Source organism: Ornithorhynchus anatinus, chromosome 1, assembly GCF_004115215.2.
Source record: "Ornithorhynchus anatinus isolate Pmale09 chromosome 1, mOrnAna1.pri.v4, whole genome shotgun sequence".
NCBI classification, from domain to species: domain Eukaryota; kingdom Metazoa; phylum Chordata; class Mammalia; order Monotremata; family Ornithorhynchidae; genus Ornithorhynchus; species Ornithorhynchus anatinus.
Window position 1 is genome coordinate 19,303,905 of NC_041728.1, and position 23,205 is coordinate 19,327,109.

General features: G+C 41.2%; 1 protein-coding gene across 5 annotated transcripts in view; it reads right to left on the reverse strand.

Moving 5' to 3' along the window:
- XRCC4 (X-ray repair cross complementing 4) overlaps nt 1–23,205 on the reverse strand; it is a 245,006-nt gene that overhangs the window by 21,770 nt on the left and 200,031 nt on the right. The gene's annotated exons all lie outside the window — the stretch shown is intronic.

Here is a 23,205-nt window from a genome sequence, read left to right on the forward strand (position 1 = left end):
GTCTAAAGTCATACAGCTGATAAGTGGTGGAGTCGGGATTAGAACCCACGATCTCTAACTCCCAAACCCGTGCTCTTGCCACTGAGCCACATGGGGATTACAATACTAATCCCCATCTTAACATCTTAAATCTCCTCACTTCCACCTCTACCAGTTATCGTGGCTTTATCCACGGCTGCTTTGTGAGCAAGCACAACCTAACCTTGGAAACGTGATGGTTGGCAGGATAAGGAGAGGTTGAGGGAGAGGTTGAGAAAAGCAAAGCTCTGGTACTCGGAGGCACAATGTCAGCTCTCCGCCCTTTTGTAGGGCTTCTGGTCACAGGAGTTGATGGGTATTGCCTTGACCTGAATAGTGGGGGGAGAAAGTGTCTTTATGATCACCATGTCTAATTCCCACCTGTGTTATTCTCTCCCAAAACTTAATAAATACTATCACTAGTACTGGGACAGCCAACCTGTGCGATCCACACACCACGATAGCTAATCCATGCAATCCACACATTGTGCCTCCTGTGAGCACCAGGTGCTTAGCTCAGTGCTCTGCAGGAAGTACGCAGTACATACTATTGATTGACTGGAGTGTTTGGGAGGGTACACCAGAAGCAACAGATATGGTCTCTCCCTTCAAGAGGCCTACAGGTAGGTAGTGTGGTAGAGGTATTTATATAATTATATAAAAAAATGGTGGTATTTGTTAAGCGCTTACTATGTGCAAAGCACTGTTCTAAGTGCTGGGGGATATAAGGTGATCAGGTTGTCCCACGTGGGGCTCACAGTTTTAATCCCCATTTTACAGATGAGGTAACTGAGGCACAGAGAAGTTGTGACTTGCCCAAGTCACACAGCTGGCAAGCGGATATTTTAATATTATATTTTTTATTACATTATAAATATATTATTATTGTTGGTATTTGTTAAGCGCTTACTATGTGCAGAGCACTGTTCTAAGCGCTGGGGTAGACACAGGGGAATCAGGTTGTCCCACGTGGGGCTCACAATCTTAATCCCCATTTTACAGATGAGGGAAGTGAGGCACAGAGAAGTTAAGTGACTTGCCCACAGTCACACAGTTGACAAGTGGCAGAACTGGGATTCGAACTCATGAGCCCTGACTCCAAAGCCCGTGCTCTTTCCACTGCGCCACGCTGCTTCTCAATTATCATATGTAATTATCATATATATGTATATATATGTAATTATCATATATAATATGTAATATTATCACGTTAACGATATATTATGCAACCTATGATTGTATAATATAATTTTAATAGATAATATAATTGCATGATATACTATATTACAATATATTTTTATAAAATATTTATATTTATACAATATTTATATAATCCCAGGATGAAATGCTATAGTCAAATAAGTGTTTGAGTATAGTTTCTGTATGTACAGTGCTCTGCACACAGAAAGTGTTCAATAAATACGTCTGAAAGAATGAATTTATAGACTGTAGACTGCAAGCTCGTTTTGGACAGGGAACGTTTCTACCAACTCTGTTATGTTGTACTCTCCCAAGCACTTACTACAGTGCTCGACATGGTTAGCTTTCAGTAAATATTGATTAATGTATCTTACCAAGTGTGCTGTGGGCCTATGTCCCATTTATGCAGGGTGGAGGATTTGTGTCCCTTAGCAACTGACGGTGTTTTTTAAGAGTTTGAGAAAATTGTTAGTTTTTGCTCTGCTAGAGGGTTCACCGTGTGTGTGATATTGTGAAATAAAATTTCCATGCATTATGTGATTTCCCCTTTTCGCTAATGCTATTTTCAAGATATTACATTACCAACCCCAAATTGGAATTTTTATCCATCTGGGATTTATACCATTTGGATCTGACTTTTACAAGTACTCAGAGGAATCTGGACAAAGGTTCGAAATACAAAGCAAAGCAGAATGAGGAAGCATGGTTAGATACCTACCCTTGTGTTCAAAGAGAAGAGTGACAGTGAGTTGTAGCCATGTGTGTTGGTTTGGCTGGAAATTTACCCCGGTGGTTATCACAAGGGGCAGAAAGACAAATCCGGGAGGCAGCCAAGGAGGAAGGGAGGGAGATGTATAATTACACACAGACACACACATATATATATATATATATATATCCTGTAACTTCCTCCTCTGATCCGTAGGCTTCTTGTGGGCTGGGAATGTGCCTACCAACTCTGTTTCACTGTACTCTCCAAAGAACTTTACACACACCAACCACTCAATAAATACAAGTAATCAATTGATGAGTGTAAGGCATGGAGGGGAGAAGCTTTTTGCTTGGTTGGTAAATTTAAAGCTTGGTGTTTTTTTCCCCTCGGGGATTTTCCTCAGAACAGTGGTTCTGGCAAGGAAAGGATTTGAGAAGCTACTTTATATTTATACCCCAAAAAAAGGTAGAAAGCAATATTCTTTCCTCTCCTTCCCTTCCCTGACTTCTTCCCCACTTAAGGGATGGTAAAGTCAGAACTGCCGTTCCTGGGCGACGCATTTTGTGTTGAGTGTGATGTTGTGCACTCTGTCACACTGCAGAAGCAATTTGTTATAATCCCATAGGGATAGACAGACTTGTTCATATCATACACAAGTAAGATCTGCTGCTTCAGCACCTGAAAGCATTTTTGATAGCAAAAAGATGAGCCACAGTGTTAGTTAATAATGATATGATGGGAAAACTACAAAGAAGCCAGAAATTGGACACCACTTGACGGCTCGAGAGACGTAAGGTATGGAAACTTGATGCTTTACTTGAGATTTTTCATCTAATCACTACCAAAGGCTTTTGTTTCGTGAAAATCCTATAACTTCAGTTATCCTTGTTGTCAGCAACACTGTCAGTGACTCACTAGCACAGCACAATTTGCCAAGTCATTTCTTAAGGATCTGATGAAATAGGTGGCGTTTCTAAAGGAGCACCATAAAGTGAAATGAAACTGGCATTAGTTTATCTCATTTTAAACTCACTCGGAGAAAATTGTCTTATTTTCAAATTGGGAGAAATATTGAGACATTCCATTCCTTAATGGTAACTTCCACCATGGAGGTTTCTTTCATGGTAGTTTGCAATATAGACAACCATCTGAAACCAAAATTTAACCATTAGAATGTTTGATTTTTTTTTTAACCAAATTCATCGGGTGGCAAGGAAATCTGTTATCTGCCATTGGCCTGTGAAGTACTCCACTACTGTGCTTCATTCATTAATTCATTCAAATCAATCGTATTTATTGAGCGCTTACTGTGTGCAGAGCACTGTACTAAGTGCTTGGGAGAGTACAACAACGAACAGACACATTCTCTGCTCACGATGAGCTACGGTCTAGAGGGGGAGACAGACATTAGTATAACTAAATAAATAAATTGCAGGTATGTCCTGTGATTTGGGCAAAGGAGGGAGGAGGGAAATAGGAGGGGTTTTCCTGTTCTTTGCTGCCAGGTACACCTAGTTGTTAATGGATTATAAATAACTTTGCTGCCTAAACTGGACCTAAGAGGTCCACGGCCAGTGTGGAAGAAATCCAGGATGTACATCTCTTCTCTGCCCCTTGGGATGAGTGGGTGGGAGGTGAGGTCTGGAGATCCCTGCCCTGGCTGCCCAACATAATCCACCCTTGGTCACTTATTCAAAGTGAGGTCTCAAGACACCTAGCCTCCACCGTGGTTTGTTTAATTCCTTCTCCCCCTATGGTGCTCTCTCAAGAGGGAAGGAAGAAGAAGTATGAGGGTTGTGATGAAGAAAAGGACTGATGGAGTATATTTCCTGAAGAGCAAAATATTCACTTCATTTTGTAGTGGCTTATTTTCAATGTCAAAAAAATATCTAGCAGTTCATCCTTTACCAGATTTAAGTCTCCTGCATCTTCTGGACACACCCTTCTTATAACCGTATTAGTGGTTCAGTTGAAGAAGTGAGAGTTTCACTTTCTGCCCTCAGCATACCACAGAGAGCATGTGTTGAATTTTGCAAGCGTGCAGTTGCACCACTTCCTCCTTAGAATTCCTTTCATCCTCTGATATCACTTACAGGAAGAACCTATTCCCCCTTTCTTGGCTGGAACCATCATGCCATCTGTAAAAAACTATTTTCCCAGAAAAGAGCCATTTTTGTGATTTTATCAGTTGCCAAGATCAAATCTCAGAGGAAGTATGCTTCTTAGCAAGGGAGAAGACTGGGGAAGACACACTACTTAACAGGCACATGTGGCTACACTGTGCCTAAATAATCTGCAACCAAAAGCTTTTCATTAGATTTGTTTCTGTTTTAATACAGAGGAGAAGCAGTAGAAGTGAGGTCTTGGGTTAAAAGTGAAAAGTGGTGGGCCAAAATTGGTCTTAGAAGAAAGAAGAGGACTCCTCTGGAAGGAATTCTCTTGTCTCTTCACAGACTAAATGTTTCACGCCATTCCAGCTTTCAGAAAAGACTGTAAGAAATGTCCCTCTTTTTATATACCTTCACTGGGGTGGGGGAGCACTTCTGTTAAGTATTGCTATTTGTCTTTTATCCACTGATGTAATTTTCATTTTTCTATTGCCTTCTCTCCTCCATTTGATCCTTTCTCCCCGCTCTTCAAATGACCCTCTCGACCAGCCACTCAGCCTACAAGCTCAATGTGGGCAGGGAAGGTGTCTATCAACTCTGTAATATTGTAATCTCTCCCAAGTGCTTAGTACAGTGCTCTGCACAGAGTAAGTGCTCAAAAAATACCACTGATTGATATTTCTGATCTGGCTTTCCATAGTTGCCTCACATATTCTCTTTCTTCTCCTCCTCACTTTCTGTGGCATAGACCTGGAAAGTTTAGTGGTGGTGAAATCCAGGTTCTATTTTAGCAAATTGTTTCATTTTGATTATGGAGAGGTACACTAACTTGGAATCATGCCTCACCTGACATATTACATCAGGATCCTCATCCCCAACTTCCTAGTCTCCTTTTTAACTTCAGTTGAAATTCAGGCTCCGGGGTTTTCTCTTCCCTGTCCAGCAGGGAGTTCCTTCCTCCCACAGAGACCAGTGAAACTCTGCCTCTCTCTCCTTAAATCTGTTGGGTTTTATGCCCTCAGTGCTAAAGTTTTCTGCCAAAAAAACTAACAAATCACTCTGTGAGGTGGACAGGTCTAGTCAAAATCCTGGAATATAACTGGCTAAGACCATAGGGGCCACAAGGCAACTGCCTACCAGGTTACAGACCTAAAACACAGCATCAGCACTATGCTTGTCACTCTGGCCATAAATGGGTCCTTCGTCAATCAATCAATCAATGATACTTACTGGGCACTTACTGTGTGCAGACAGCTTTACTATAAACACTCGTTGCATGTCCATGCCAATTTGTTGCACCCATTCTTGCCTACTTGTACATTTCACCTCATGCCCCAGAGGAAACAAGACTGGCAGGGAAGTGTGTGGGTCAGTGGTGCTGTGCAAATCACTAGCACTAGAATCAACTCCTTCACCCAGTTTCTCAGGACTAAAGTTCATCCATCATTCCTGACAGGAGACTGCATCGGCAGCAGCTATTTAATCCATTAGCATTTATATTAGTGGACTTTGGCTTAACTTCATATCTTACTTTTTCAAGCCTCATACTATCTTTTTAGTTTTTCTGATTTGCTCTCTTGCATTTCCTCCCTCCAGGATCTGATGTTAACAACCATTGCTATATTCTGACTGACAAAATTATGGAAAATTTTAAAAAGCTTCATCCACTATGGCTTCATTAGGCAATCATTTTTGACTTTGTATAACATATAAAATTGATTCTAAAATTCTTCTATCTCCACTTTCCCAGTGGCTCATTTATTGCTCTTTCTCCTTGTTCCTATGACTATCATCAAATGAAGACAGAGAGCAGTAATCAGTAATTTTGAAATCTCTTATTCCTTGAAGCTGAAACTTGGGAGTATGATTGCCTGAAAATGTAAGAACAGGGCATGCTGCCTTAAAAATATTACCCAATAATTCTCCAAGATCCCAAAGGGGTTTAAATGAAACTTAAATTTCACAAATGCTATCTTATTTTAATAATCCATCATTAAATGGTATTTATTGAGCACTCTACCAAGTGCTTGAGAGAGTTGGTAGACATTTTCCCTGCCCACGAGGTGTTTACAGTCTAGAGAGAATATTAATATTATTTTATAGTATTTGTTAAGCACCTACTATGTGCCAGACACTCTACAGAACATTAGGGGAGATAAAAGCTAATCAGTTTTGACACAATCTATGTCCTCTGTGGGGCTCACAGTCATAATCCCCATTTTAGATATGATATATATGAGGCACAGAGAAGTGAAGTGATTTGCCCAAGGTCACACAGCAGACAAGTGGTGGAGTTGGGATTAGAACTCAGGTCCTTCTGACTCCCAGGCCCATGCTCTTACCACTCGCCACGCTGCTTCTCAATATTCATCAAATTAAAGTGGTTATCATGAAAGAAACCCCGGATGCTCTACTGTTCTATAGGCAAATTTTTTCCCAAGTTTTCACTTCTTTTAGCAGGGTAAAGCAGCTCCCATTTTAGGAATTTCAAGGCAGGGTACTACTGAGGTAATGAGCCAATGTTATGTCACTGAGAAAAAAATTAGAATCCTGCCACAAAGCATATATTTTGTCAAATAACTCAAATTTTCATCAATTCCTTATGTGCTCAAAGAAAATTAAATACGTTTTAACCATCTCTTCAATTAAACCTAAAATGCTTACAATACAATACAATAAATTTAGGAAATTACATCACAGAAAAGAGTTAGCACTAAACTCTATTAGATAATAAGAGTATCCTTCTTACACCCCATGAAGTAAAATTTCAAAAGGAGACTAGTGAAATTAGATAGAACAAAAGCTGTACTTAGCCAAAGTGTTCAGTGCCAGATAATAATAATAATAATAATAGTGGTATTTGTTAAGAATTTACTGTGTGTCAAACACTATTTTAAACACTGGGGAGGATACGAGGTGAACACGTCAGACACTGTCCCTGTCCCACACAGGGCTCACCATGTAAGTGGAGGGGTGAATTAAATCCAATAAGGGCAGCACAGAAGGGAGTGGAAGAAAAGGAAATGGGGGCCTAGTTGGGGAAGACCTCTTGGAGATGTGCCTTCAAATAAGGCTTTGAAGGTGGGGAGAGTGAGCATCTGTCAAATATGAAGAGGGAGGGCATGTCAAGCCAGAGGCAGGACATGGGTGAGAGAGGTCAGCGGCTAGACAGAGAGTAAATCGAGGTACAGAGAGTAGATTGGCATCTGAGGAGCAAAGAGTGAGAGCTGGGTCGTATTAGGAGAGCAAGGAGGTGAGGTAGGAGGGGGCAAGGTGACTGAGTGTTTTAAAGCCAATGGTTGGAGCCAAGGAGAGGAGGCTTTTCCAGGTGGAGGAATTAGCGAATGGATTGTCTGAAGGAAAAGAATGGGGAAGGGTGCGTGTGTGTGTGTGTGCATAATGAGTAGAATTACTGGTCCCCAGACAATGGGGACGATGATAGCATTTGGACTTTCCTATTTCCATAGTTCAGCTTACTTTCTCTCAATTTTCTTTTCATCTGTTTGCTTCTTGATGGCCCCTTATACTGCAAATAATACAAGATCCTCAAAAATAATGTTCTATCACAACTATTTTGGGTAGAAGAATTCCTAAGCTCTAAAAGCATGAAGTTTACTAGAAATTTTCATCTCAGTTCTATGACATTCTTACACCCACTAACGGAAAATGGGGGTACTATATAACCAGCCAATTAGAAATGGGAGATACTTCTGAGAGTTACAAAATCTCTCTACCCACTTACTCCTTCTTCTCACTGTCTTACTGTTCTCTGCTTCTTCTCTATGCCTCACCCACACATAAAAAGCTGAGCCAGGATTTCAGACCTCTCTGCCTTTGCACTTTGCCAAGGCTCATGAAAACTAAGCATGAAGAAGCAGTTCAGTGATCCAAAGTTCTATTGCCTAATCAGTTCCCTCACTCTAGCCAGGAGGCAAGAATGTCTGCTGTGGTTTCCTAACATCACGATTATATGGCTATCCGTCGCAATATCAATTTGCAGTGCTGGGAAATAAATCCCAAAGAATGTAAAGGATCAAAGCACAAATATGTGTTGAGGATGATTTTGATGCATTTTTATGGTAAAACAGTTCTAATCTCCTACAAAGTCTCCATATTAACCCAGTTCCTTAATGAACTAGAGGATTTTACACAAAATGTCCACATCTTCAAAGAAATCTTGCAAATGTGTTAAATTATTTCTTTACAAAATTGAAACAGAGCTAGGTATTCCAAATAGCAAGTTCAGTGGCAATGATGTTCAACTAATCAATTGTGGTGTTATCAATAGAGAAACCAAAATGCAATGATCCAAAAAATTTCAGCTCCACTAAAAATTCACCCTCTTTTTTGACAGAAATAACAATATGAGAACATAAGAAATACTATAGTGGGTCAGACCAGGTTACCTGTCAGTGATAACAAAGCCTGTGGTGAGGAACAGACTGATTGCTCACCTTGAAACCCACCCAGATTGTAAAGAATGAACAAAATCAAATATCCCTAACTTGTCCCTCTAAGAATTCACCATGGGTCTGAGATAGATTCAGTTATTCAAAGCTTCTTGGGCCTTCTATATTCTTAACATTCCCTCTAGCATCCCTAAAATTTCCTCTAGCAGCGTTTTAAGGATGTTGCATTTATGAATTTATTCAACCCCTTACTAAATCTATTAATTTTCTTGTCTCCATAACTTCCTGCGATAATGAATCCCATATCCTTAACATCTGCTGGGTGAAGAAGTTTTCCCTTTTGTCAGTTTTGAGCCTATACTCTCCAGTTTCAGTGGTGCCTACTAATCCTGGTCTGGTGTAACTGGGCTAAAAACAATTCCTTGTTCACTTTGAGCTCTTTTATGATTTGGTAGATTCCAATCGTATTTCTTCTCAAGCTTCACCTTTCCAGGCTAAAGCTTCCTAATATTTCCATTTTGTTCTCCTCCTGAAGCTACTATATTCCACCTATCATTTCAGTTACCCTTTTCTGTACCTCCCTCCAGTTTATTACCTCCTTCCTAAGATGTAGCAACTAGATGAGGACATTCTGTGGTTTTATGTAGTGGTGAAAGTATGTCCTTTGTTTGCCTTTTTATGCATTTTCTCATGACTTCCAGCATTTCTGGGGATTGGAGGCTGTCACCACTCATGGTACCACTACTTTGAGGGGAATATTTGGCCATTACTCCCCAAATCTTTTTCCTGGATCATGCCTAATAGCTTAGAACCCAGTGGCATGAATTTTGGATTCTTTTTCTCTAGATGCAGCATTTGCACTTATTCATATTGAAGCTCACCTGCCACTGTCCTGTCCATTCACTCAGGCTTACCAGATCTTCCTACAATTTATCCCCATCCATTAGGAAATGTTGTCAAAGAGTAGCAGTGCCTGCGCATTATACTATTATTGGTGAATTTAAGCGCTTACTATGTATCAAATACTGTACTAATCGCTGGGGTAGACCAGTTAGTCAGTGGCAAAATTATGGAATGTGTTTTGATAACACACTTTTTGGTACAGTGTAATGTGGTGTTGGAAGAAACAGTTGTGTGCATGTGCACATTGCTGGACGTGGCTATCAGGGGGTCCTTTAAGAACACAAGTGCCACATTGCAGGGAAATTTGCCGTACTTTCAAAACCAGTATAAACACCAAGGAAAGCTTAGGGTCATATGTAAACCTGGTGTTTCAGGCACTCTCCTGTTTCCAGAACACTTATGAAGTGGGAAATAAAATCAGTCCTAATAGCAATCCCTGAGGAACACTCCTATTTATACTCTTAATTCAGAAAAGTGGCCTCATACGTTGCTGAACTTTTAACAGTTATTATTGCAATTATGTAATGGCTAAAATGCTTATTATTCAACAAGCAGTCCTCTTGTTGAATTTTTTCTCTGTCTCCACAAAAAGTCTCCCTTTAATGGAATGCCTATTTCCCTTCTCCACCAGTGAGATATGTTGTAAAACAAAACTAATGCCAAGTAATTTAATAGATTGGTGCAAGAACATTATCACCAGAATATTGGTGCATGGTGGGGAAGGAAATGCATAGTCTGTTGGCTGACTAAAGTACTTGTAAATGGTTCTCCGGTTGACTGGGGAGAGTCAGGGAGGGTCACTACAGAAGGAAAGGGATGAGACTTGGAGAAATTTGGAAGTTCTCTAGACCACAAGATCCTTGTGGGCAGGGAATGTGCCTATGAACTCTGTTACACTGTACTCTCCTTAGTGCTTAGGACAGTACCCTGCAGAAGGTAAGCTCTCAATAAATACCACTGATTGATTTGGTAGAGTAGGGGAGAAAGAGGACGCTGGATGAATTACAGAATCATGGGAGACAGCCTTAGAGATCATTCAGATTGCCTATCCTTCCCAAACCGCTGCCCTCTATTCTCAAGAAGAATCCTCAGGCATAGACTCAGGAATGTCAACCTATTCGGTATAATCTATGGTCTCCCTCAGGACCCATTCCGGTGCTTAGCAGCCTTCTCTGATAAAAAAATGTGTCCTTTGGCTGTAGTTCCCACTTGAAGAGGTCACCTTTGACGGTGATATTCTCTGGGTTTGCCCCTGTGGGCAGAGGGCTGATGCAGCCACTAGGAACAGAAGCTTCTGATCAAAGGTGGCCACTTCATTGCTGATTGTCACATGCCAAGCTGCTCTGTTGGCTGCTGTTCCTTGCAGTCCACAACTATGCTCCTGGGTTGAGGTTTTGCTTCACTGGATCTTTAAGATTTCTTTTTCTGCCTACCAGGCTTGAAGTCACCCCACTGCAATTTACTCCTTAGTGGTTGTTTGGGTAATCCATGGTCACTGGGTTTCCCAAGTCCAGGCCAATGCTGTCACGATACGATGAGCATTAACACTGTCCAGCTTTCCACACGGCTTTGGCAACTAGACTTAGCTTTCAATTTCATCAGCTTCACCGATATTTCATCCTCACACTAAACCTCAAGTGTGGATTGTGCCATTTTTCTTTACGTCTGTATAAAAATAGCTGTAACCGTCTTTCCGTTTTGAAGGTAATGGTACTGACAGTGAGGTCCTCTTCTTGCATGCCATGTCAATTTGACAAATTCTTCCCATGATGTTTATAAGAACGGACCCAAGTTGCCTTACTGATGATGATGATGGTATTTGGGTTTGTCTCACATTAAACCTGTCTCGATTTTTGATCGTCTTGTTATATGAACTAATTAACTGTCTACCTCAGTGTTTAGAACAGAGTTTGATACATAGTAAGTGCTACAAAATAATAATAATAATAATGATAACAATAATCAGCACTTCTCAAAGCCTTTGTTTTAGGAGAACAACCCCCTTCACAACTTTTGTCTGCCAGGCTGGACTCTCTGATGTATTGGTCTCCCAAAAGACCACAGCTATCAAACAATCAATCAATCATATTTATTGAGTGCTGACGGGACTAAAGCACTGAATTACATGCTTGGGAAAGAACAATGCACTAGAATTGGTAGATTCAGTCCCTGCCCACAAGCTACTTATTCACTTTGAGACTGTGCTTGATCCTCTCGTTATCATTTTCAACCCTTCTGGGCTTCTCTGTATGCTCCGGTTTCAATTCCCCATACAGTTAGTACTCAGGTACCCTGCTGCCATCCATTTTCCTCAAATGTGCTGTCCAAAGGAGCTGTGTTGCTCCAAGCATTATTTTACTGCTGATGAGATGACTATTTAAGACTCTGTTCAATCAAATCAATGAATTAATAATACTTTTTAAGTGCCTATTATGTGTGGAGCATGGTACCAACCTCTGGGAAGTATGAGGAGAGTTAGTAGACAAGGACTCTCTGGTGAGAGGGGCAGACACTAAAATAATTTGCAGATAGGAGGAAGGAAAAGGAAATATTCACCTGAGCAGGTAAGATATGTATAATTGCTCTAGGAGGTGTGAGTAAATGAGTGCTCAGGTGAGTAAAGTCCTGTTGTCCTACCATGTTGAAAAGGGTTCAAAGATGGCACTGATAAAATTGCTTCAGGAGCCAATGATTCTTTGTAGTAGGGTCAGGTCTCATAGCTGTAGAGGGGACTAGACACACGACATTTCTCCTGGCTTTGACTAAGAAGCTGCTCCCCCAAAGTATAGGGTCTAAGATTGTGTCCACATTCTGGCTGATTTTTTTGTGCTTTTAAAGGGCCTATTCCTTGATAGTAATGGACAGAGATAATGGATAGAGATAGAGTAATGGATGATAGATATTGCTGGTACAATCTCTCATAATATCCCAACTGGACTACTGCATCAGCTTCCTTTCTGATTTCCCATCCTCCTGTCTCTCCCCCCTTCAGTCTATACTTCACTCTGCTGCCCGGATTATCTTTCTGCAGAAACGCTCTGGGCATGTCACTCCACTCCTCAAAAATTTCCAGGCATTGTCTATCAAACTTTGCATGAAGCAAAAACTCCTCACTATTGTCTTCAAAGCTCTCCGTCACCTTGCCCCCTCCTATCTCACCTCCCTTTTCTCCTCCTACAGCCAAGCCCGCAAATTCCGCTCCTCTGCCACTAACCTCCTCACTGTGCCTCTTTCCCGCCTGTCCCGCCGTCGACCCCTGTCCCTCATCTTACCTCTGTCCTGGAATGCCCTCCCTCCTCATGTCTGCCAAACTAACTCTCTTCCCCTCTTCAAATCCCTACTGAGGGTTCACCTCCCACAGGAGGCCTTCCCAGACTGAGCCCACCCTTTACCTCTGCTCCTCCTCCCCTCCCCACTGTCCCTACTCCTTCCCTCTGCTCTACCCCCTTCCCCTCCCCACAGCACTTATATATATTTGTACATATTTACTTCGCTATTTACTTTTTAATGATGTGCATTTATCTATGGTTCTATTTATCTATTTTGATGGTAGTGACGCCTGTCTACTGGTACCTGTCTACTTGTTTTGTTTTGTTGTCTTTTTGCCCTTCTAGCTTGTGAGCCTGATGTTGGGTACGGATTGTCTCTATCTGTTGCCAAATTGTATTTTCCAAGTGCTTAGTACAGTGCTCTGCACACGGTAAGCGCTCAATAAATATGATTGAATGAATGAACGGACAGGGCCAGCTAACCAGGCTGTTAACTCTCTCTAGTATATCATGTTATTCATCCACCAAAGCTACTCTATTTTCTTATTCTTTGAAGACATATCCTTGTGGGTGGGGATCACCTCTACCAACTCTATTGTATTGTACTCTCCCCAGTGCTTAATACCATGCTCTGCACACAGTATAGAGAAGCTGCATTGCCTAGCGGCATGAGTACGGGTTTGGCAGTCAGAGGTCATGGGTTCTAATGCCGCTTGTCTGCTGTGTGACCTTGGGCAAGACACTTAACTTCTCTGTGCCTCAGTTACCTCATCTGTAAAATGGAGATTAAGAGTGTGAACCCCAGGTTGAACAGGGATTGTGTCCGACTTGATTACCTTGTATCTACCTCAGCGCTTAGAACAGTGTGTGGCACACAGTAAGCGCTTAAAAAATACCATAATTAATTAATTACAATAAGCACTCAAATTCCATTGATTGATTGGTGCTTGATCCGCCGAACATCTTATGAAACAGTTAAGAAATGTTTCTCTTTATTTTCACAAAGGGACTGCAAGTGGATGAGGCATATAAACGCCAAAGAGGCATAATATTTTCTTTACTTTCCATCTTCATAGAATATGGATGAGCACCTGTTAATATGATTCACATTTGAAAAGGAGGGAAGTTAAGATGCTTTTGTATAATATTGTAGTGTAGCAAAAACAGAGGACGTTGTTCACTAATCACAGCCTTCTTGAATTATTGAGTCAATGCCAATGACTGGTAGAAAGCATCACTTAATATTCAAGGACCCAACATTTGGCTAGAATAAATGACATTAATAAGAATGGCTAGTCCAAAGAATGACACGGTGACATGTCCTTGCCAAGATCATGTATACTCATGATATCAATCATTTTATCTTCATTAGTGCATGCCACAACATTGGTGCCTCAGTTAAGGTCAATCAGTCAATGGCATCTGAGCACTTACTGTGTGCGGAACATTGCACTAACCGCTTGGCAGAATACAATTACAACAGAGTTGGTAGACACATTTCCTGCCCACAAGGCATCTACAGTCATGTGAAAGATTCAAATAGAAGAAGTGAACACAATCGAAGTGTCAGAATGGGGTGCATAAAATAAGCAATGGAGAGGATCTGATTGGAATGATCGAGTTACATATTGGCTGAGCTAACCATTTTGGAAATCTTCCAAACGTTAGGTCAATTAAAATCAACTCAAAGCAGATCTATAATTTACTTAACTTGTACTTTGGCAGTAAAGCACTGTAAATATCAGTGAGGCTGCCAACTCTGGGGGAGAGATTATATTGTCACAAGGGAATTGTTCCTGAAAACCCCTGGGTCCCTCCTTCAGCACAAAGGGCACTGATTATTTTCCCCCCAACGTGTTCTTCTACTAGAGAGTCATTTTCTAAAATGAAAGGAAATGATTGCCTATGATTCATTGTTAGTATCATATTTTGTGATGAGGGTTACCTTTCTATATCCTGGGAATTGTTCGAGGTCTGAGTTCACCGTAAAGCTCTCAGGTCATGGGTGAAATAGGCCTATCTGTTGATAATAACAGTGACAATACGATGGCATTTGTTACTCACTATGTGTCAAACACTGTTTTAAGTGCTGGGGTAGACACAAGCTAATCAGGTTGAACACGGTCCCCGTCCCACATGAGTCTCCCAGTTGATCTTACAGCAGCTCTGCAAACAGGGACTGTCGGGTCTGGAGTTCAGTCTGCCCCTCAATGTCTGGCTTGTAGGTGGCCAGAGGAACCCTAGGACCAGCTCTGAGGGCATCCTCGAGTACCAGAGAAGTAGTAAGGCGCAATGGATAGAGCACGGGCCTGGGAATTAGAAGGTCATGGGTTCTAATTCCGGCTCAGCCACCTGTGTGACCTTAGCCAAGTCACTTCCCCTCTCTATGCCTCAGTTACCGCATCTGTAAAATGGGGATTGAGACTGTGAGCCCCACGTGGGAGAAGGGACTGTATCCAATCGATTTGCTTGTATCCATCCCAAAGCTTAGTACAGAGCCTGGCCCATAGTAAGTGCTAAACAAGTATCATTATTATTAATAGTAGTAGTAATAGAGGCCTCTAGATGATCCAGGGCTGCCGCTTCCTGCTGAGCAGAGGCAGTGGAGGCCCCAGGAGCCAAACCAGCTTAATCATTCGATGGTATCTATTGAGTATTTGCTGTGTGCAGAGCACTGATTAACTTCTCTGTGCCTCAGTTACCTCATCTGTAAAATGAGGATTAAGAGTGGAAACCCCACGTGGGACAGGGACTGTGTCCAAACGGATTAATTTATATCTATCCCAGTGTTTTCTATGAATACGCTACCAGAACGATTGCAGATGGAGGCGGGGCATTATGGGAGAGATGCATCCATGGAGTCATTATGGGTCGGAGATGACTCGACAGCATGAAACAAGACCCCAGTGCTTAGAAAAGTGCTTGGCACATAGTGAGTGCTTAATGAGTACCAGAATTAATTAATTATAACAGAGTCAGTAGACATGTTCCCTACCCACAATGAGCTTTGGTCCAACAGCAACCCTTTCTTTCTTCTAACCTCTCCTACTTCTTTCCTTTAGCCTTTACAAATTCTTTTTGCCCTTTTTTAATGGTATTTATTAAGAGTTTACTATGTGACAGGCACTATACTGTGCTCTTTCCACTAGGCCCCCCTTTTTCTTTTCTTCTCTTCCAACTTCTCTTTGCCCACAGCTCTCTATTCTCCCGTGGCCACACACAGTTTGAATCCCATGTCTCCCCTAAGGTGAACCTAGGCCAAAAATGACATAATTTCTTCTGTTTCACTTTATTCTGCTGCCTTGGCCCTTCTTCCTCCATAACTCCAGATGCCACCTACCTGGTAATGTTATTTATTGAGCATCCTCTGGATACAAGTCACCGTACTAAGTGCTTTTGAAGTGGAAAACCCGGAAATGACATGTTCCCTGCTCATTAAGTGCTTACTCCCTGCACCCAAAGTGCACTCAATAAATAGATGACATTAACAAGGAACTTATTCTGATGCCAAAGCCATAAATAGACCTGAAAAGGGCCACAGTATTAATCATGATTGTGTGGACTGTAGCCTGCAGTCTGTGGTCCCTAGATTGTCAGCTTGTGATGTGTCTGTTATATTGATGTGTTTTATTCTCCCAAGCACTTAGTAGAGTGTCCTCCACACAGTAAACACTCAATAAATATGATAGATTGAGTAGCTGTTCTTGGCTTTTTGTGTAGGCTCATTTGGAGCACTGTGAACCTGATATGACTACAGGATCCTTTAAAACACCACGGTGCAGTCAAAATGGAGGACAGTGTTTTAGGTCATAGTTGGCAAAAACCCTAGAGGCTCTGTAGCAAATTGAGTTGTGAGGGGAATGGCTTGTAATTAAACGGTCATTGCTGTAGATCTGATGTAAGACTGGATTCAACCATTTTTTATTCCAACACACTATCAGTCTTCAGAAAACTCAGTAACTTGAACAAACACTGATGTTTTTCTTCACAATTCTCTTTTGATTAAATGGCCTATCTAGCCCCAGATTCTTCTGATTAAAAAAGATAAAAAAACACAACTATATATCTAAGCCCAAAAGAAGGTTACAAAGGACACTGGTTTTATAGGCTACTATTTTTGATTCCCCTCAATGGAGACAACTAGTTATGTAAATACAGGCTACCGTCCCATTAAATTGAGGCAGTCTCGAGCCTCCAAAGTCTCCGCTGAAGTCTGCGGTGGACAGAGTGGTTAACTTAGAACAGAACCCGTAGGATTATTCAGCAGGCAATAGTGAGATGAATTTAACCCCATTTAAGATACGAACCACAGCCAAATATAATTATAGAGTGAGAAGCATGGGCATAATACATCATTTCTGGAATTTTCACAGATTATGAGTTTGGAGATTGTGACATGCATAATCACTGCCCACGATGAAAAATGAAAACCCCTTAATCCTACAAGACCATCATAGGAAGAAGGCTCAGATCTCTTGTCAACAGAAAGAAAACATGGGTTATAAGCTTTGAAGAGCAGTTTTCTCACATTGCCTAGAAGGAGAAAACCATTTTGTTGTGAGATTCCCAATTTTAACTGTTGAAGGAGGAAAATAATTTTGACTATGCTGTTTGCTCAAATGATTAAGAAAACAAACCTTCTCCAATACTTAGGGGACCCAGAAGATGGTTCCAGTTGAAGAGGTTTCAAGGGGCTTCGCTACTTCTTCTTGAGAAGTTCCAAGGAAGAAGGCGCGAACGGCAGAAGGAAAAGCAATTCCCAGTTTTGATTGTCACTGAAGAATCCACTATTGCGTTGGAATGTAAAGGCATTGTTCAACCAGGAAGAAAGGCTGAAAGCTGCCGGGATTCCAAATGGAAACATCCAATGACACGATTACCAAACTACAATAGGCAATGGAAACGGTTAACCATGGCTCAATTCCAGAGGATGGCATCATCCTGATGATAGTAGTAAAAGCAATCAGCAGTGACAAAAAAAAGAACTGATGTTTGTCAGTAAGGGCCCTCCTGTGCTTGAATCTTAGAACACATTTCTTGACCAGCCTAATGTTGAAAAATATAACAGAAAATTGTCGTACGTTAAACAGACGTATTCTGATTGTGTGTTTTCACTTAATTCCATACTTGCCTCATGGTCCTGAATACCCAACAGATAAAATCTTATCTCTTTTTTAAAAAAACACATATTTTTCAGGGAACACAAGGAAAACAATCCCTTTCATTCACTGTCAGTCAATTGTATTTATTCAGCACTTACTGTGTGCACGCACTGTTCTAAACACTTGGGAGAGGACAACATAACAATGAACTGACACATTCAGTGCCCAAGACAAGCTTATAGTCTAGAGAGGGAGACAGTAGCTTATTAGAATGCTTTAAATGAATTATCCTGTAATAAACCTATTTCCTTTAATATAGAGCAGTGGTAACTGAAGAATAATAATGTGTTTTCTATCACTCAAATGTGAGTAGTGTTAAAAATATGAGATTCACACGGTGGAATGATTTCCAAGACAGACTGCATTCTATACCCATAATTGCCATGCTTGGAGAACTGAAATCCTTTATTGCAACAGTAATTATCCAAATCTCTAGAAGCTCCAATTGATCTTAGAAATCTGCCTTTCATACACTGTCAGAAATGATAAGAGAGATTGCTGAAGAAGCAGAAGCTAAAATGATTTATATACATTTGAGCAATTTTCTTAACTAAATAGTACATGCTAGACAGTTTGGTGAGCCAATTATTCATTTTCAGCTACAAGGCATATAAAATGTAGGTCAACTTTAAGATTTGCTGCAGAAATGAACATTAACTTGCTAATTCATGTGGAGACATTTTCAAGAAAATTCAGCCATTTCAATAGCTTATTAGAATCCTCTAAATGAATAATTCTGAAATAAACATTATTTCCTTTAATATAGAGGAGTGGTAAATGAAGAGAGCAATGGATTAGCTAATTAGTCTGACAATCACAGGTATCACAACCAGGAATTATTTCTTTACCTCTAAAGAGATATACTTCACCACCATTTAAATTATGGTCTGGTGAGAGTTCTCTGGTCTTTCTTATATTTTTATATGGCTCTCATAATACTGAATAGATGATGATATGAAAGATATATTTATTAAATCTGTCCTGTGGGGAGTTTCTGACAGTAGCTTGAGAATCATTTATTTTCTTTCTGCTCTATTCGTCAAATGTTTAGGAGAAGAGATATTGCGTAAAGCTAATAATTATTTTATACTTTTTAGATTGTGGAATTAATACATTTAAAGACTAAAAACATTGTCAATATGCTTATAAGTCATCTACAATTTCTGGACAAATACCGAGCATAAGATGCATTCCCAATTACTGAAAATATTTAATACTATATAAACTTATGTAGAGATAGACATGGATGATTCATTTTTTCCAGAGTTGTTGGTTTGACTGAAAATAGTTACCTCTGGGTGACACATCCTTCCATAATGTGCAGCCATAAAGGGAGCCACACCTAGTGCTTGCCTGACATCATTTTTAGACTGTGAGCCCGTTGTTGGTAAGGGATTGTCCCTGTTGCCAAATTGTACATTCCAAGTGCTTAGGACAGTGCTCTGCACATAGTAGGTTCTCAATAAACACAATAGAATGAATGAATTCTGGATTCTTCCTTTCAGGATCACTCACATCCTTAAGGTATGGCTTCAGCCATCCCATTTCTGGGGACCACCCTCTTTCTGATTGCCTTGTGTCAGGAAGGTTTTTCAGGCACTGTTTTCTCTCAGGAGCTCACTGTATCCTACAGATATTTCTGACTCCCTCCCCACCTATGCTCCCTCTGTAGCACCTACTTGTTCCTCCACATCCACCCATGGAGAATTGTTTTTTAAAAAAATGATATTTGCTAAATGCTTAACAATTGTTGACAACTGTGCCAGGCATTGTATTAAACACTGAGGTAGGTACAAGGTAATCAGGTTGGACCCAGTCCATGCCCCACATGTGGCTCACAGACTTAATCTCCATTTTACAGATGAGGTCACTGAGGCACAGAGAAGTTAACTGGCTTGCCCAAGAGCACACAGGAGACAAGTGATAAAGTTAGGATTAGAATCCAGGTCCTCTGACTCCAAGGCCCGTGCTTTCTACACTGGATCACAAAACTGCTTCTCTATTTATCTATTATGATGATTTTTGTTTTGACTGTGTCCCAGAACCTCAATCCTTTGTGATCTTGGCTTGCCATTTAATGTTAAGGGTAGCCCAGTGATGTCATCACCACACAGCAGCCCATGGATTTTGACATGGATTTTGATATGGTTGCTGCTGCCTGCTGCTGTATGGTGAGTTGAAGTGGAGTGTCTGATAATGGGGAGGAGAGACGACATGTTTTCAACATGCTGAAAAGAACAAGAAGCAGCATGGTGTAGTGGATAGAGCACGGGCCTGGGAGTCAGAAGGTCGTGGGTTCTGATCCCGATTCTGCCACTTGTCTGTTGTGTGACCTTGGGAAAGTCACTTAACTTCTCTGTGCCTCAGTTCCCTCATTTGTAAAATGGGGATTGTCTGTGAGACTTATGTGGGACAGGGACTGTGTCCAACTCGATTATCTTGTACCTACCCCAGCACTTAGAACAGTGCCTGGCACATAGCAAGTGCTTAACAAATACCATAATTATTTTTATTAACCTCAGTTTCTAAGGAAGAGTGGCAACTGCCACGGATGGATCAGCTGAATGGGGTGGCTTTCGTTGGGCAAAATGAGTCGAGGAGCCAGAGTTGCAAGCGATCGTTACAGCTGCAGTGGAAGGACAGTATTTAATAAATGTTCGTGGATGGGTTTGATCACACCTCCAAACCTGGATAGTGATCTACTCTCAGTGATGATCCATGACTAAATAATAACAGCAGCAACAGGAAGAATAGGGGTTGGGGGTTACTGTCAAATAGGGGGAGGGGGAGGTTGACATGGGGGAAAAGTAGGGGCCCGGAGATGCTGACAGGACACACACTAAGGAAAGGGAGAACTAAGTATGACGCTACAGGTGCTGACTTCAAATGGTCAAGTGTCACCTTTAGGCCCCTTCTACACTAAAGTAGGTTGCGGAAACCCAGCCGTTATACAAGTAAAGAAAGAAATGACTATGGTATTGCCGGAACCTAAGCCAACATAGGATAAAATGACATTTATTGAGGATTTGTTCAGTGGAAGCATCTATTTTGACCCAAGTCTGCATAGGGTCAAATGAGAGTGAGGAATGGGGTCGAGCCCATACAGTCGGGGGAAAGTTGGCAGAGCCCTTCATCTTTGTGAGAGCTCACCGCAACAACCCTGACACCAGCCTGCTCACCTGATGGACAGTGTGTTTCCATCCGTTACCAGTTATCGTGCCCTGAATTTAGAGTTCACATCTGTGCTGCCTCGGTTGGGAGAGAGAGGGAAGAAAGGAGAGGAGCAGGGTGCCTTAATTCATTACTTGCTCTCTTGCAGGTCTACTGCCATTGAGGAATGGGAAAGCTGAAAAGCCAAGAGGGTGAAGAAGTGAAGAGATGTGGAGGATGGAAGTAGATGTGTTAAAACCTCTTCTGGGCTGGAAAATGACCGGCTTTTGTGGAAGGGAAGTTACATAAAGTGTAAAGAGATGAGCTGATGTTCTATTTTCCAAGGACCATTCCTTTCTGCAACCCACCCATATCTTTAAAACTAGCATCAAAATATTTCCTAAATACAGAGTCTCATTTCACCAACATTTGTAGAGAAGCAGCGTGGTCTGGTGGAAAGAGCACAGGCCTGAAAGTCACAGGACTTGGGTTCTAATCTTGACTCTGTCACTTACCTGCTGTGTGTCCTTGAGAAGTCATTTAACTTCTCTCTGCTTCAGTTACCTCATCTGCAAAATGGGAATTCAGTACCTGTTCCCCTTTCTACTTCTACAATAGGATTTCCACCATGGGAATTCAGGGAGCCCCATGTGGGATGTGATGATCTTATACCTTCCTGAGTGCTTAGTTCAGTCCTTGGCACTTGGTAAGTGCTTAACCAATACCACTATTATTATTATTGTTATTACTGTAATTCTTTTATGTGGGAAGACCACAATGAATTTGATTTGAATGTTGCAACAAAGAGAACTGATTGGAAATCCTCTTTCCTTTGCTTGAAATTGATTATGGGAACGTTTGAGCCGGTAGAATCATGTGAGTTCTTTTTGAACAAGGGTTATTTTTCCCTTTTCCATGGTCAGTAAGGTAAAAAGTTATGCTTTCCCTGAAGTATGTTTTTCCCAAGATTTTTCGACACTATTGATATTATTTTGTCCTCAAAATATCCTTGTGAAATAGGGAGGAGCAAATACCATTCCAATTTTAGAGCTGAAGAAGAAATAGACACAGAGAGGTTAATTAACTTGCCCAAAGTCAGAAACAGGAAGCCACTAGAAGGGCTGATCCTAGAGTTCAAATCTTCCAACTCCCATGAGTCAGTCAATTTCTAACAGGGTCTAGTGGATAGGACATGGGCCTGGGAGTCACCTGGGTTCTAATCCTAGCTCTGCCTTTGTCCGCTATGTGATCTTGGGCAAGTCACTTCATTTTTCTGTGTCTCAGTTCCCTTATCTGTAAAATGGGGATTAAAGACTGTGTCCCCCCCCATTTAGGACTGGGACTGTGTCTAACCCAGTTTGCTTGTATCCACCCTTAGTATAGTATGTGGCACACATTAAGTGCTTATAAATACTCCACTTATTATTATCATTATTGATAAGAAGCAGCATGGCCTAGTGGATAGAGAACGGGCCTGGGAGTCAGGTCATGAGTTCTAATCCCAACTCCGCCACATGTCTGTTGTGTGGCCTTAGGCAAGTCACTTAAATTCTCTGTGCCTCAGTTCCCTCATCGGTAAAATAGGGATTAAGACCCTGTCCCCCATGTGGAACAGGGACTGTGTCCAGTGCAGTTTGCTTGCATCTACCCCAATGCTTAGATTAGTGCCTGGCACATAATAGCACTTGACAAATACCATAATAATAATTATTATTTTTATCATCATCACTCAAGCAATCTGATTCAGCTTAAAATTTGAGCTTGATCTCCATATCCACACTTCCCCCCTTCTTTCTTTCTTTCCTGCACCATACTAAGGGTCACGCCATTTTCCCCATGTGCCTCCAGATTGGCTGTTCCAGGATTTATTTGCAGAAATGATCTTTTCCATGCTATAAAAATACTTGCATCGATGCCCACCGAAAACAATATCTCTACCACTACACAGGCTAACTCTTCCCAATAGTAGCACTGTATAGAATTTACCTCAAAACAGCATTACCACTGAAAAATTGAATGCAGAAAGGAATACAAGATACCCTTTCCAGCTGTGAAAGCTGAGAAACTGTACCTAGGCTGTTAGTTACTGACTCAAAGTGGAAGGGTGGACAGAACAGATTTAATACACAATGTCTCCAAAAAGAGTAGGCAGAGGGCCAGTGAGCATTCAGATTTTGACATCACTGTTTTTGTGAACAAAAGGTGGTAAATAAACTTTTTCTGGCTGCTCCCCCTGAGATAAGCAGCCTTCATCACTTCACCAAAGAACATTTT